The sequence below is a fragment of the Macrobrachium rosenbergii genome, chromosome 25 (assembly GCF_040412425.1).
Source record: "Macrobrachium rosenbergii isolate ZJJX-2024 chromosome 25, ASM4041242v1, whole genome shotgun sequence".
Lineage (NCBI taxonomy): Eukaryota > Metazoa > Arthropoda > Malacostraca > Decapoda > Palaemonidae > Macrobrachium > Macrobrachium rosenbergii.
The window spans coordinates 27,456,910-27,471,909 of record NC_089765.1 but is presented as its reverse complement, the minus strand read 5'-3'; the positions used below and the strand labels follow the sequence as shown (position 1 = coordinate 27,471,909).

The window sequence follows — 15,000 nt, the reverse complement described above, 5'->3', positions numbered from 1 at the left end:
TCTGATATTAACATAAAAAACATTTCTGTATCCTATCAAAGTTCTTCCCAGACAAATCGTATATTATTTCCAGGATTTCATATTAACATAAAAATAAATTTCTGTGTCCTGTCAAAGTTCTGCCCAGACAAATCGTTGCTTGAATTCAGAGATCGGTAACTCTTCGCAGCCTCATGTTTGTTTATCTCTTCCTTTGTGTATCATTCAACGTTTTGAAGGGCTTATAGGTAAATGCACCCATCATTTAACCGCTAAAATGATAAAAGACAAAATCCTTAATATCTGAATACCTTGGGATGAGCAAGACCAGTCCGAGCGATCATACCTTTAGCTCTATCTTGCCACAATTTCTCGTTATAGCTGCTGAGATTATAATGACATTATGTAAATTCTGACTTCTTCAACAGTCACAAAGAGCATTATTCATCAGAAATGTATAAGTAATTACTTGGCTCGCAATGTCATCTTTATACAATAACCCGCTCAAATTCATTCATATATTACAAATGGCTCAGCTAGTTTCCCAGAATCTCTCTCTCTCTCTCTCTCTCTCTCTCTCTCTCTCTCTCTCTCTCTCTCTCTCTCTCTCACGCACAAATTCAATTTGATTATTTCAGCTGATTAAATGCAGTGGAACTAAATCTCTCTCTCTCTCTCTCTCTCTCTCTCTCTCTCTCTCTCTCTCTCTCTCTCTCTCTCTCTTTTAAATATGTTAAGTACGATTATTTTTTTTATGAATAACGCGTAGATGTTATGTTATTAAATGTACTGAAGCTTTTCATTTGAAATAGAATTTGAGCTTTATATACCTCTTTCTCTTCTTCATACGTCACGTGATGGAAGGTTGAAGATGAATATTGTTCGGCATCGTATAATAACTGTGAAGTCTGTATGCGAAACATTTCATGCAATGTCACAGTTCCAGGAACGGCTGTGTGGCTGCGTGCAGCACATGAATGCAATGCCGAAACGGAAGAGGAGTTCCAGGAAATTCATGATTACGGTTCCCTTAGAAAACGACATTATAAACACTACTCCAAATGCTGTCAGTGCTCTTAAACCATATGTGCATCCTGCAGACAGTAAAGCTAATAGGGGGGAACGTAATTTCTTCCCTGAAACGAATGAGCTGCTGCTGCCTTTTCGTTCTCTCCTGGAAAGTGGATATCCCAAATTGACCCTTTCTGCGGATATCTCTCTTCTTCTACGTATTTCTTTTCCTCAACCGAGGAGGAAGTGGATGGAGAAGAAAATAATCTGTTATAACTAGAACACTGTGTACTGCTTCATATTCTTTTTATATAATTTCGGGCACCGAAAAAGTGAAAAATGAAAAGATACCCAAAGCAAAAAATATCAATAGATCTTCTTCTCGTCTGAAATGTTAAATCCTAAATAATGATTCATAGTTCAAAAAATGAATTTTTAATTTCGTTCACTTTCGTGTTTAATAGGCCTCTGCGATGACTAAGGCGTTTTAAAGTAGTTTGTATACGTAACTTTCTTGATGAAAGGGTGATTTTGCATATGGCGATGTAAAATGATGGTATAATTATCCGTAAAAGTATATTTACATTATACATTTCATTTAACTTTGTAAATCTCTCTCTCTCTCTCTCTCTCTCTCTCTCTCTCTCTCTCTCTCTCTCTCTCTCTCTCTCTCTCTCTCTCTCTAACTTAGTTTAATCGTTCGCCCTGTTAGTTGCTTATACTGCAAAATATCCTTCTTTTATCAGTTCAGTGAGATACGAAAATACTAAACTAGTTACGATGCTGGATATGCATATGTGATTTTGGCGGTCCTCTGTTACGGTGCTGTTTGTTCTTTCACCCAAGAAGTCCAGCGGTAAGTTTTGTTTTATTTTTGGTTATTGAAGAGCCTAATCGTGAGGAGTTTTGTACCTCAGGAGCGTTCTGAGGAAAGAAACCTTTTTTGTTTTATTGTAATTTAAAATTCACTTGACTTGAAACTTAGAGCCATTTTTGTTCAAAGAATCCTTTGCTATTTTGGCTGTCTTTAATTTTTTTTTTCTATATTGAACTATTATTTATTTATTTATGTTTAGCATTTATATCACAATATACATGTCATAATTTCGATCAGTAATTAAGAGTTGCGCTCAGGGAAACATATTTTCTTGAAGGGACAATTGCTCAGAGGTTAAGAATTCCCGCAGTGTCCACCGCTTGCGGACCCTCCCCAACATGGCTGTTATTGCGTCCATCGCCTTAGGATCCGCACTTCTCCCTCCTTTCATTTACTCCTTATCCTCTGGCTTGGGCTGCATCAGGACACATTGACCTTTCGTCATTGGCCTACTCATTCAAAAGAAAAAAATTGAGGTACATTTACCGTTTCAGTTAATTCTGTCTGTCCATGTTCAGTCCGTTATAGTGCATTTACAGTTGTTATTTTTGTCGCGGAAGTTTTTAAAGTTAGGATTCCGATACAGCAAAACTGAAGAGAAACGGTAAGGTTACTGATTCATTTTATATTGGCAGAATCCTGCTTTCGGAACATTTTTTTCCTCCGAGTTGAAGCGGAAATAGATCTATCCGCGGCCACGTATAAAAACTTAAAGAACAAGAATTCAAGGCTCTTGCAATATTCAGTTAACATGCTTTTCCCCTTCGCCAGAGATCAGAAAAAGAAAAAAAAAAATGGACGAACCATCACTCACGATAGAGTTCGAACCCCACTCCTTCCCCGACGGTTAACCAAAACACCCCCTCCCTCCCTCGCCAAGACAGCCCAGGGATCCCAGTCATCGCGGCACAACGAAAACGGGATATTAAAGGGAGACTCGTGAAGATGTAGTTTTTCATTCATTATTGTTCTTTTTTACAGAGGTAAAGCACGTTAATCCCCGCCTTTTTTATGCCATTGACTCACTATAAAGTGCTATTCACTTCCACAGTTTTATTATTTCCATGGATCTCATTATATTAACACCAGTCATGTCAGCTCTCTTATAGTCAGATGTTCGTGGCAGGTATGATGCCTTTTACGCTTTGTTCAGTGTCTGCGTCAATCACGTTCCATTGCAGTAAATGATCAAATGCTTTATTACTTATACGTGTCAGAAATTATGCGTGACTATGTTTATTGCAAAACCACTTGAAATATTAAAGAAATCAAAATACATTTCCTCACAGAATGAACTGAGGCGCTGACCTGCTGGACGATTTTCGATTCTGTTGTTGTCATCGCCAGTTCTTCACATAATAGAAGGACCTCGATGATTCATTTTTTTCAAATATATACTCTTCTCGTTTGAAAAACCATTTTGTGTAAACATGACATTAGCCTCATTTGAGTATAGATGCATTATTTTATAATATTTTGTATTTTCATATTCATACTGTTAATAAATGGCCTCTTTTTATGTACTTTCGTAACGCACAATCTTGCGAAATTAATGACCTTGAACTGATATAAAAGGTAGTTAATTTTATCTCTCTCTCTCTCTCTCTCTCTCTTTTTACCGTAAAGTATGTCAGCTAGTTTCACAAAAATCCAGCCATAATCCTTAACACAATCCAGATTGTCAACAGACAGACATCTGGAATGTCATTAGAATGATGGATTGCCTATTGTCCCAAGCAGGATCATTTTTCCGCAGTTGCGAGAATTTATGCTCATAATCTTTTTTTTTTTTTTTTTTTTTTTTTGGCAGGCAGGCAAACCTGCAAGAGAAAAGACACCGGGTAATAATAATAATTATAATATTGTAAGTAGTAACTGTGTTTACGATGAAATGTGGATACATGAAAAAGGCAAGAACTCGAATACTGGCTGACACCGAATTTCGATAAGGCTCGTAGTCAACATTGAATTTTTCACTTAGTAAAGGTGAGGTGGGTACGTTTTAAAATTACAGACAGGACTCGACTCACTAAGTGAGTTTAGTCCTGACGAAGTTTCATTAGTGTGTATTATTTCCTCATGTTAGGAGAATTTTTCTCTGCTAAAGTTCTTCAGAAAATTTTTCGAGGGTCATACCTGTAGGATCTAATGAAAGCTGTGTTTGTAACTACAGTGCGTATTTAAACTAATTCTAATATACTGGTTAGTGAGTATCACCAGTTACTCACTATCCGTACCTTATTCTGACATGGACTTCATGTTGTATGAAGGCTATTGATATAAACTTTTATCCTCCAAAAATAAGTTCTTCATTATTTTGGCAGCAACATTTCGAAATGTAAGATTATGCTGAAATAGTTTCTCATGGCGCCATCTTCCATTGATATCGGATTACTATGTATCTTACAGACCATAATATTTAAACACTTGTTATGGTAGAGTACTGTACGTGAATAAGCGTGCTAGTGATATCCCGGTTGTCGTAGATGCTACATCTGGGGATTAGATGGTAATCATTGTGTCGACTCAGTCTGTTTATTGATAGCACCTGTGCCGGCCGTTCATCAATATGGCACAGGCTTCTTGGAAACATTATCTTCATTGCAGTGTTACACAAAGCAATTGTTATTATATTTTGGCAATATAGGTAACTATGTCAGATAATTTTCAGTTTAGCCATTTTTTATAAATTGATTCCATTAGCGGTACCCCAAGTCCTAATTCAGTGCCTATGGCTTGAGTCATTGCGTGCTACTCGCGATACCCAGTGCCAGCTTCCATTCTCAGTTGAGATGTCACTGTCACACTGTCCAGTGCCAGGAGTCTCCCTTTTTCTTTGCAAATTTTATAGCAAAGAAAAAGGCACTGTCCTCCTTTGTTGTCCAATATGCAATTTTAAAAAGAGAAGTTGTCGTCTTCAGTCATCCGAAACCCGCGTTGACACATCCAACTGGCACAAGATGCGAAATGACCATTTCGTTCGTCTTATATCTTAATTAAGAACACACACTTCCATGACACTTTCGTCCCTTCGTGACAATACTTGTGGATGCTGATTTAAATCGAAAGTTAAGATTTCTTGCGCGGACTCTTGGAATCTTGTTTATAGAATTTTAAATTTTCCTCTCCAGCACTGAACATGACAAAGTTTTTCAATTTTGCATGAGGCAGTTCAGCAGGCAAGGACCAAAAGCAGGAAGCGATGAAATGTTCAGGCTTGATTTTCGTTTCATTAGCCCACAAGCTACTTCACGCTCGAACGGCGCAAAGAAAACACCGAAATCAGAACAAACACGATCTCTGAATAGAATTCTTCAGCTAATTAACTACATTACAAGCCCGGGTCTTTATTTCTTCTGGGCAACTACGCGAGCAAAGACATAATATTGACTGTGCGTTGATATTTCTTTGGCAGACGGAAACTGCTCCATTCCGAGAGGAAAAGCCACCGTTTATTTTCCATTTAGTTCTGACGTTTATATTTGCCTCTCTTATCTTCCGACTTCTTTGCTTCTCCTCCCCGAGTTCAAAGCCAACATCAAGAGAATTAATAGCATCCAACCTCCATCCCAAAGAGCAATACGCATAACCCCCTCCCCTCCCCCGAAACCCCTTCATCCCCACGTCCTGCCGTAGCCCCACCTAAAAGCTCTTCGCCTTCCACCGGAGTTATGTTTGGCTTGCAAACATTGCCCGCCATCTTGCCCGCTCGGATGTGTTCAAGTAATGTCTGGGTATGGATGAATGATGCCTGCTTCGATTACTTATTCTGAGTCAAGGTAATCATGATATTCACTTATCAATCAAAGATATCAAATACTTTACGTCTCAGTCTTTGTTTCAATAAGGCATATACTGTAGTAGGTTTATAAAATTGTTTATTTATAGACTTTTTTTCTTCTGTGTATAATTTAAAAAAAAATCAACATAAAACCAATAATTTAGAATCTGAAAACAAGGGAGAGCTATTTTAGTCATTCTAAAATTTGTCAAGGCCAGAATGGCCTCTCCACTAAATTTAACAGACACAAAAAGTGCGATTTTCAAAGAGCTTAACGTTAAGATTCAAACATAAAGATGGCACTTGATAGTCGGTAGGCAACGCTAAGAGCAATGTTGGCATCTGGAACAAAGTTCGAGAGAGAGAAAAAGAACTTTGGAACAGGTGGGACTAGAGGAGAGAGTCTTGTAACATGAAGTAATTTAAACTGTGAATGCGAAACGATAAATATATATATATATATATATATATATATATATATATATATATATATATATATATATATATATATATATATATATATATATATTACTAAATAGGACCTCATTGGAATGAGGTCCTTTTAATAATTCTACTAATGCACAGAACAATTGTGTAATGGATAAAGTTAATATATATATATATATATATATAATGGATATATTAATATATATATATATATATATATATATATATATATATATATATATATATTTTTATGTATATATGTGTGTTTTTTATGTATATGTTTGTGTGTAAGATCTTCATACGATGGAACAAAGGAAGAGTGAGGGAGTTTGTTTTATAATCATAGCAAGCAAAAAAAAAAAAAAAAAAAAATACGGCATTGATATATGGAAAGATCCGCTACAGATACGAAATGCTAGTTTCATAACTTCCAGCTAATTGTTTACGAAAAGTCTTTACTCCGCCGCAGTGCTGAGTTCAATAAGGACTTTTTATCAAAACAGTTCGATTTCATTACTTGCGTACATAACTTTACCTTGATAACATACGATAATCGTCTTGAACAGTGTATCCATTAATTCTTTTGTAAATTTTCTCTTTGTTGTTGTTATTATTATTATTTTACACGATATAAGGCCACGAAGTTGCCTAGCAAACCTCCGCAGAATAGTATACTGGTAAGAAACAGGAACAGAAGGAAGAATAAGAGAAATGCAACAGTTAAATGATTAGTAGTAAATAACCTTAAGTAAAGGAATGAATCATTAAACAGTTTAAAACCACAATTCTTAATAAATAAGGAAAAAGACACAGTATAGTTAAAGGTACCTCTAAGCAAAGTAGTTACACATACTATTCTCCCTGTCCGCCTTTGAATAGTGAAAAAGAAAGCTTGCTCTCTTGGTGGAGGGGAAGGCGACGTTCGATTCAGTTAAATAACTGTGGATTTCGAAGACCGCTCAGATGATTAAATACTTGAAGTACTCAGATGAAAAAGGCAGCCTCACACTAATATTAGTAATCAAAACTGAGTAGACTAGGGGTCAATATCGACCACTGGGCGTCGATGAATATCTTTTGCCAAAAGTGAATCTATAATCGGCGGGAGTTTGAGTCAACCGTTAATACCAAAGACAACAAAATTACTTTAGAATAAAGCAAAATACAACTGCTGATGTGCGGTTTCTAATGCGTTTAATAAAAAGCAAAATTACTTTAAAATAAAGCAACAAAATACAACTACTGAAGCGCGGTTTCTAATGCGTTTAATAAAAAGCATTATTAATATGACTATGTTATTGATGATGATTTGTGGTTACGAAAATTCATCATAATTTACGGTCGTAGGACTCTTGACAGTTGGAGCACTTGTTTCCACGCGAAGGAATTACTCGAATGCTTTTTAGTCTTGCCATCAGTTATTTTAAAAACTCGATAAAATATTATGCACGGTCATTGTAGTTTCGTAGTATACTCCTACAGTGATGACTAATTGTTATAGATGTGATTTTTTTAATTGTTTTGCCAGTACTTGTTGGTCGATGAGGGATTAAGGATACCGGAAAGGGGATGGTTACCTTAAAATTTCGGTGACCCCAGGTTTAAATTCAAAGGAGACTAGCTAATCGTTCGGAGACGACAGACTTCTTTCGGAGGCTGAGCAATCCACCCCAAAAAGGTCCCCCTTCCCCAAAAAGTATATTCCTGGGGCATACCAATAATAAAATTTCTAAAAAATCCACATGTAATGTTTTGCAAAATCTTTGTAAGTAGTAAAGAAAGTAAACCAAAAACGTAACTGTCACATCCGAGGAAGTGTGAGGAAATGGGGTGTGCTAATTCCTAGAGATTTTTCGACACTTTCTTGTTATCAATGCGTTCGCCGACGTATCCGTTCAAAGGATTCATCAATTTTGAAGGAAGTTTCACTTACGGGTCTGATGTACCATCATCGACTGGCATTTGGTGCTTACCTACCCAGTACCTGTCCAGACCTAAACCGATTGAGAGGCGAATGGTGTGCGAACGTGTTGCTGCCATGCAAGCATCTACGGACACCCGTCCAAGTGCTGCGAAAGCATTACTCAGGAAGTTCGATTAAAGCTCATTGTCATAATGTTTTACATCGGATATTAAGTAAGAAATTGGTTAAGAGCTCTTTCATCTTAAAGTCTTTATCTTACTGGGTTTATAAGGAAGTTTGCTCCCGCCTTGTCACTGCCACTAAACGCGTTTGCTGCCCTGATGTCTTTAAAGCCTTCTTTCGTACCAGTGCCCCCAAAAATCAAAAACTTTTTTAGTTTTCTGTAAAAGAAAACTATTGAGACGGCTTTGTCTGTCCGTCCGCACTTTTTCTGTCCGCCCCCAGATCTTAAAAACTACTGAGGCTAGAGGGCTGCAAATTGGTATGCTGATCATCCACTCTCCAATCATCAAACATACCAAATTGCAGGCCTCTAGTCTCAGTAGTCTTTATTTTATTGAAGGTTAAAATTAGTCATGATCGTGCGTCTGGCAGTGCTATAGGACAGGCCACCACCTGGCCGTGGCTGAAAGTTTCATGGGCCGCATCGCGTAAAGCATTACAGGCTGTTCAGAAAACTCGATTACGCCGAAGAAACTTGCTTTTAGTTGACGTGAGCATGAAAGATTTCAGGTCACGTCAAATTGAGTTGTGAGAATACCTATCATTCTTTTGGTCTGCGATGTTATTAAGAGAAGTGGAAATATATTGTACCCATGCCGCAACTTGAAGTTCATTTATGTTTCAAACTCCACGTAGTACTGCTAGTAGAACTCCTGTCTTGTAAACTTCAGCTAAGTAGGGTGACTCCAGGCAATACTCTGTTCTCTCTGTTCAAGGTAACAATTAAACTTCAGCAAAGCACCATAAAGACAAAGTCATTGACATAATTTCCATTCTTAATTCTTTCATCACGAAGAGATTTGCGTGGAAAACCATTCAGCTGCCGATGGTGTGTCTGTGGCTGTGTGGATTTATCATTTCTCTTGGTTGGTTTTAAAAATATTAAATTTTGGAATGACAACATGTTGGTGTTTCGCGTTGAATTTAGGCAGTCATAATTTTATTTTAAGAAAATTGTCAGTAATGTTGTCATTAATGCAATTTGGCTTTTATTTCAGCAGTCGTCATAGGGAGGCCACAGACCTAATCCCTGCGAGTCGTTCCGACCGAGTAAAGAGCAAACTTCCCAGCCATGCACTGTGACTGCTGTGTTGAAAGGTAAGGTTGCTGTTTATAGCTCGGCTGGCATCAGGTAAGGTGTAGAGTTAATTTAGTAATACTTATTCAGGGACAGGCAGTTATAACATTTTTGGTAAAGAAGAGAAATAATAAGCAGTAACAAATTCTAACATTTGCTTTGGCAGAATAAAAACAAAATCAGTATTTAACAGATAGGCTTAATATTTTTTTTTCAGATTTTTGTCATTATTGATATTAAGATCTGTATTAACGTTTTGTATGCTTATGGTCCATGTACTTCTAATCATTCGTTTAGAAAGAGTAATTAAATTATTATTTCCTCTGTTATCACATTATCTCCTTTATTGTTATTCATTCTGTGTAAATAATGGGAGAATCTATAGAAATGGATCATTAAACAGCATATAGACTGATTAAATACGTGTATTTTCTCACACGCGTAAACTGACCAAGAAACAAAAAAATCGTAGAGGCAGTACCTAAGATGATAAAAAAAGAAAAAAAACAAACACAAAAAATTGCCAGCTATCACGGAACATTAGTTGCAGAACGGGAGCGCAGCAATGAATATCAAAAAGCAGGAGAACAGAGGGAGAGAGAGAGTCTTCGGGCAATGGGAGCAGCGGGCGAGATTCCACAAATCTAAGGTTATTGCAGGGCGAGTGTTCCTCTCGTGCTTGTGATGAGGCTCTAAACTGCTGCTAATTCCCGCTGCGAAGCATCGGCCACAGCACCGATGGGAAAAGGAATTTCTAGTTTATTGGGCAACCGCTGATGTAGATGTGGTGATCTTTGGGTGCTGCTCTGCATTGTTTCGTCTAATGGCTTGTTCGCTCTAATTGATTCTCCGTGTTCGTAGGAATTGGACATGGGCAGGTCTTTTCTTTCTTCTTCCTGCGCAGATCGCGCTGTGTAAAAGGCTTGTTTACGTTTGTTGTGATACATGTCAGGGAGGGAATTAATTCGAATGATGTTCCTCGATCGCTTTTGGTTACATATTGCTTCGTGGGTTTATGACTTTCCAGTGAACAACCTTATCAGTATTTTCGGGCGAGTTGATTAATGTACATAAATGTTTATAGCTCTGACATGGTGAGAGAGAGAGAGAGAGAGAGAGAGAGAGAGAGAGAGAGAGAGAGAGAGAGAGAGCCTCACAAACTAGAAGGAATATTCTATAAATGCATTATGGTACAATTATGTAAAAAGAATTCGGCGTAAGCATTTTTTCACCTTTTACATGTACAAACACAATATATGCGCGCACATATATACACACATGAATATATATATATATATATATATATATATATATATATATATATATATAAATATATATTAACTTTCACATACAGTACACAATTGTTCTGTGCATTAGTACAATTACTAACGGACCTCATTATGTATATATATATATATATATATATATATATATATATATATATATATATATATATATATATATATAATATATGTATATATATAATATATGTATGTATATATATATATGTGTGTGTGCGTATGAATGTTTGTGATTTTGTTACATACGCACGTGCTGTCGTATCAGCACATAACTAAAATACTACATTCTGCCGTTCCTATGTTCAGCACTTCACCAAGCATGAACGCTTATAAGAGACGGGGAAATCGATAGGGGCCATACACCATACTCAATTCTCGTTTCGGTACCAATAGTGCTCCTACTCGGAAGACTTTAATGGTCTTGCCTGCCACCCAAGCGCTGGCTATGAAAAATTGCCTTCGGAAGAATAGCCAGGCTCTTTTAGTCATTTATATACTAGCGTACAATATAACTGATGCACGCGGGTAAAGTTGTTGCATTTTTGTCCTGACATTTGTATATATGTATGTATGTATGTATATGTATGTATATATATATGTATACCTATATATATGTATATATACATATTTATGATGTGTGTGCGTGTATACCAGAATTTATGGATAAGAAAAATTACAGCATTTAACGATACGTAAATTTGGAAGAATTCCTTAAGCTCATATATATATATATACCTACAATATTTGCACTATTTCAAGATTTGACGAAGTCGGTTTTATCTAGCCTTGGTCTCCAAGGAAAAAATTTAATAGTGTTATCTTCATAGGGCTTCCAGATCGAACATTGCAAAAATACACGGTGAAATTAACGTAATTTGTCTCATGTTTAAATATACCTTGAAACACAAGGCGATTGATGTGTTATAACATATATTATTGTTTGTCACTATTTAATTCCTCTTCAGAGACAAAGGAAATAATCGAAATTGTTTGTTGACTATTTTTCTTGCTGAAATCTTCTTGTTTTGAAGGACTGTTTATTGTTTTTATGAAAATAAACCATTCAGTAACATATTAGTTACCGGACAATTACTGCAGTAATAGTCAGGTAACTCGTATGTTAAGGTCATCGATAATTACTGAATATGGTCACATAATTCCTCCACCGTAAAAGGCGGGGGAGGGTACGGGGAGGTTTAATTTTTTCTCCAAATAGAAATGAAAGAATTTTCTTCGACTCCACAAGACTCGTTTCGATATCTTCCACAGTACACAAAGAAATCTTGCGTTACTGCGGAACGCTTTTCCTTTTTTTTTTTTTTTTTTTTATCAAGAAACCGTAATGGGAAAAATTTCTGTGCGTGATTGCACACGTCTTCCACAGTAGGATGTTTATCAACTTTGCTGCTGTGCTGACGACAGTAGAGCAATCTATCTGAAATCACTGCTCTCCCAGGAATTTTTTTCCTGGGTTTTTTCATTTGCATTTTACACACATGTATGTATATATATGAAATTTGAATATATATGCATATATATATACAGATATGTATATATACATACATAAATTCATACACATATCTATCTATCTATCTATCTATCTATCTATATATATATATATATATATATATATATATATATATCTATATATATATATATATATATATATATATATATATATATATATATATATATATATATATATATATATATATATATATATATATATATATATATATATATATATATATATATGTATGTATGTATGTATGTATGTATTTATAAACCCGTAAGTAAAGAAAAGTCCACCTGAAATCAGTGCTTTTCAAGGAGCATTACCCCCTAAGTTTTTTCGAAAAATCTTGCAATATATATAAAACTCGCAAACATTAAGCTACAAATGTCCTTTAATATCCCATTCGCTCCACCTCGGAAATAATTTCGAAGAGAAAGTACAATATACTGTAATTGATTAGCGGTTCGTCGCCCAGCGTATTCAAACCACCGACACCAGTAACGCTACCTCAGACTTCTCTTACCAGAGAGTTAGAGCGAATTGGGTATTAACGACATTTTTCAGCTTAATGGTTGTGAATATAAACAAGTAAAATGCGCTGAAGTTTCTTCGCTGCAGTCGAGTTTTCTGTACAGCGCATAATCAAGGCCACCGAAAATAGATCTATCTTTATGTGGTCTCGGTATAATGCTGTATGAGCCACGGCCCAAGAAGCTCTCAGCCGGCCGTGGTGGCCTGTGTTGTTGCTTTGGCAGAAGCACGATTATGGCCAACTTTAATAACCTTAAATAAAATAAAACCTACTGAGGCAAGGGCTGCAATTTGGTATGTTTGATGATTGGAGGGTGGACGATCAACATATCCATTTGCAGCCCTCTAGCATCTGTAGTTTTTAAGATCTGAGGGTGGACAGAATAAAATGCGGACGGACAGACATAGCCGGCTCAATAGCTAATGTTTCAAGTGTACCAGTCGCCTGTCATGGTGTGGTGTGGGTTGATAACGACACTAAGTATAATACCTGTGTTCGCCGGGCATGTGTACGGCAAAGCCGGTATCAGTTATACCTCTCTTGACAGCCCAGTAGTAAGAGAACTAGTCACTGAAGTCAGAGTTTTTTGCTGTTGAATCATCCAGGCGAAGAACAACTTATCAATTACAAATCCCCTTCGGTATTATTTGCGAGGTAGAGCGAATTAGTTATTGAGCGACATTTTGTAGCTTAATGTGAATATGTATTTTATATATATATATATATATATATATATTTTATATATATATATATATATATATATATATATATATATATATATATATATATATATATATATATATATATATATATATATATATATATATAAATATATATATTTTATTACGTGTGTGTCTTGGTTGATCAGTTATTATTCAATTTACGTAGTTTTCACGGCCCTGCAAACCAAGATTACAAGTAACCTGCCACTTGAAGCCAAAAGTTAACCTCAAAGACAGTCGTTAATTAGCCAAAGGTCGCCAGTTAAGGGTAATTAATAACAAGAATATTTGAGATGAATTTGATTTTCGCTGGTTCTTCCAAACATTCGGACGCTAGGCATAAAAGCATCGAGACTTAACCTGATTTTATCACCTAAATAAGGTATTTTACTGGAATAACGGGGTTGAAGCTAACAATATAATAATTTGGCTTAATCTAGACTTCAAGTAGCGTGATTACCTTCAATGGTGGCGGAGAATGAAACAAAGAAAGAGTTGGAAATACAGAAAAGAGGTTAAAAGAATGGACGAAGTTTCAGAACAGCACACAGACTCTACCTTATAGCGTATATAACGGACGTGATGAAGTTGTGTAGTGTTTCTTGCTCCACCATTCACTAAAATATAATAGACAAAGGCGGGGAAGGGCCACCTTCCAGACGTCTGCTCGAGACGGCGGCAAGTTTCTCTCTCGTATCTGACCGGCCTAGGTCAATATAGTCACCCCAGGCGTCCACGTTCTGTTTTCCAAACATTCGCCAAGAGACAGGTAGAAAGGAAAAGGACCTTAGGACCACCTATTTTTAAGGGTGGGAATTTTCCCATAGGGAAAAATGGCTAAATGCTACTTGTCTTTTTCAACGGACGTTAGTTTGAACTGAGCTGCTCATCAGCGTGGGACAAAGCAATTTCCTGTCTTGATCAGGCTGATACTACTATCCCTAAATGTTCGAGGGCGAAAAGTAAATATTTATAAAAATATATATATACAGTATTATATATATATATATACTGTTTATACTATATATAAAATATATATATATATATATATATATATATATATATATATATATATATATGTATATATATGTATATATATGTATATATATATATATATATATATATATATATATATATATATATATATATATATATATATATATATATATATATATATATATAAAATTTTTATCACACCGTGATTTATATACAATCATGAAGCTACAAATGTTAGTAATATATTCACGCTACCTCGGGAATATCGGATGAATTAAACAGGTAGACCGAGTCGCTGGATAAGTATCTGTGTCGAGGATCGAGACCCGGCAGTACCAATCCATTTATCATTTATAAATTCTCCTTCGGTGATAATTCCCCATCGAGGATATTCCCGAAGTAGCGTGAATTCGATATTAAGTGACATTTGTATGTCATGCTTATATATATATATATATATATATATATATATATATATATATATATATATATATATATATAATATATATATAATCCTCAAATATTCAAATTCCCTTCACTATCGAATAATATAAACCCAAAATGTATTGAATATTGTCAGATTCGAACCTGTGTTTTTAGTTTGATGCAGAGAA

At 35.7% G+C, this 15,000-nt stretch overlaps 1 protein-coding gene across 1 annotated transcript in view; it reads left to right on the top strand.

Moving 5' to 3' along the window:
• Window positions 1-9,242: 9,242 nt before the first annotated feature.
• Window positions 9,243-15,000, top strand: part of LOC136852508 (tyrosine-protein kinase RYK-like) — a 666,481-nt gene continuing 660,723 nt past the window's right edge. Inside the window, exon 1 of the mRNA XM_067127187.1 lies at window positions 9,243-9,339. The gene's annotated coding sequence lies outside the window, so the exon portion shown is untranslated. The remainder of the gene's footprint in view (window positions 9,340-15,000) is intronic.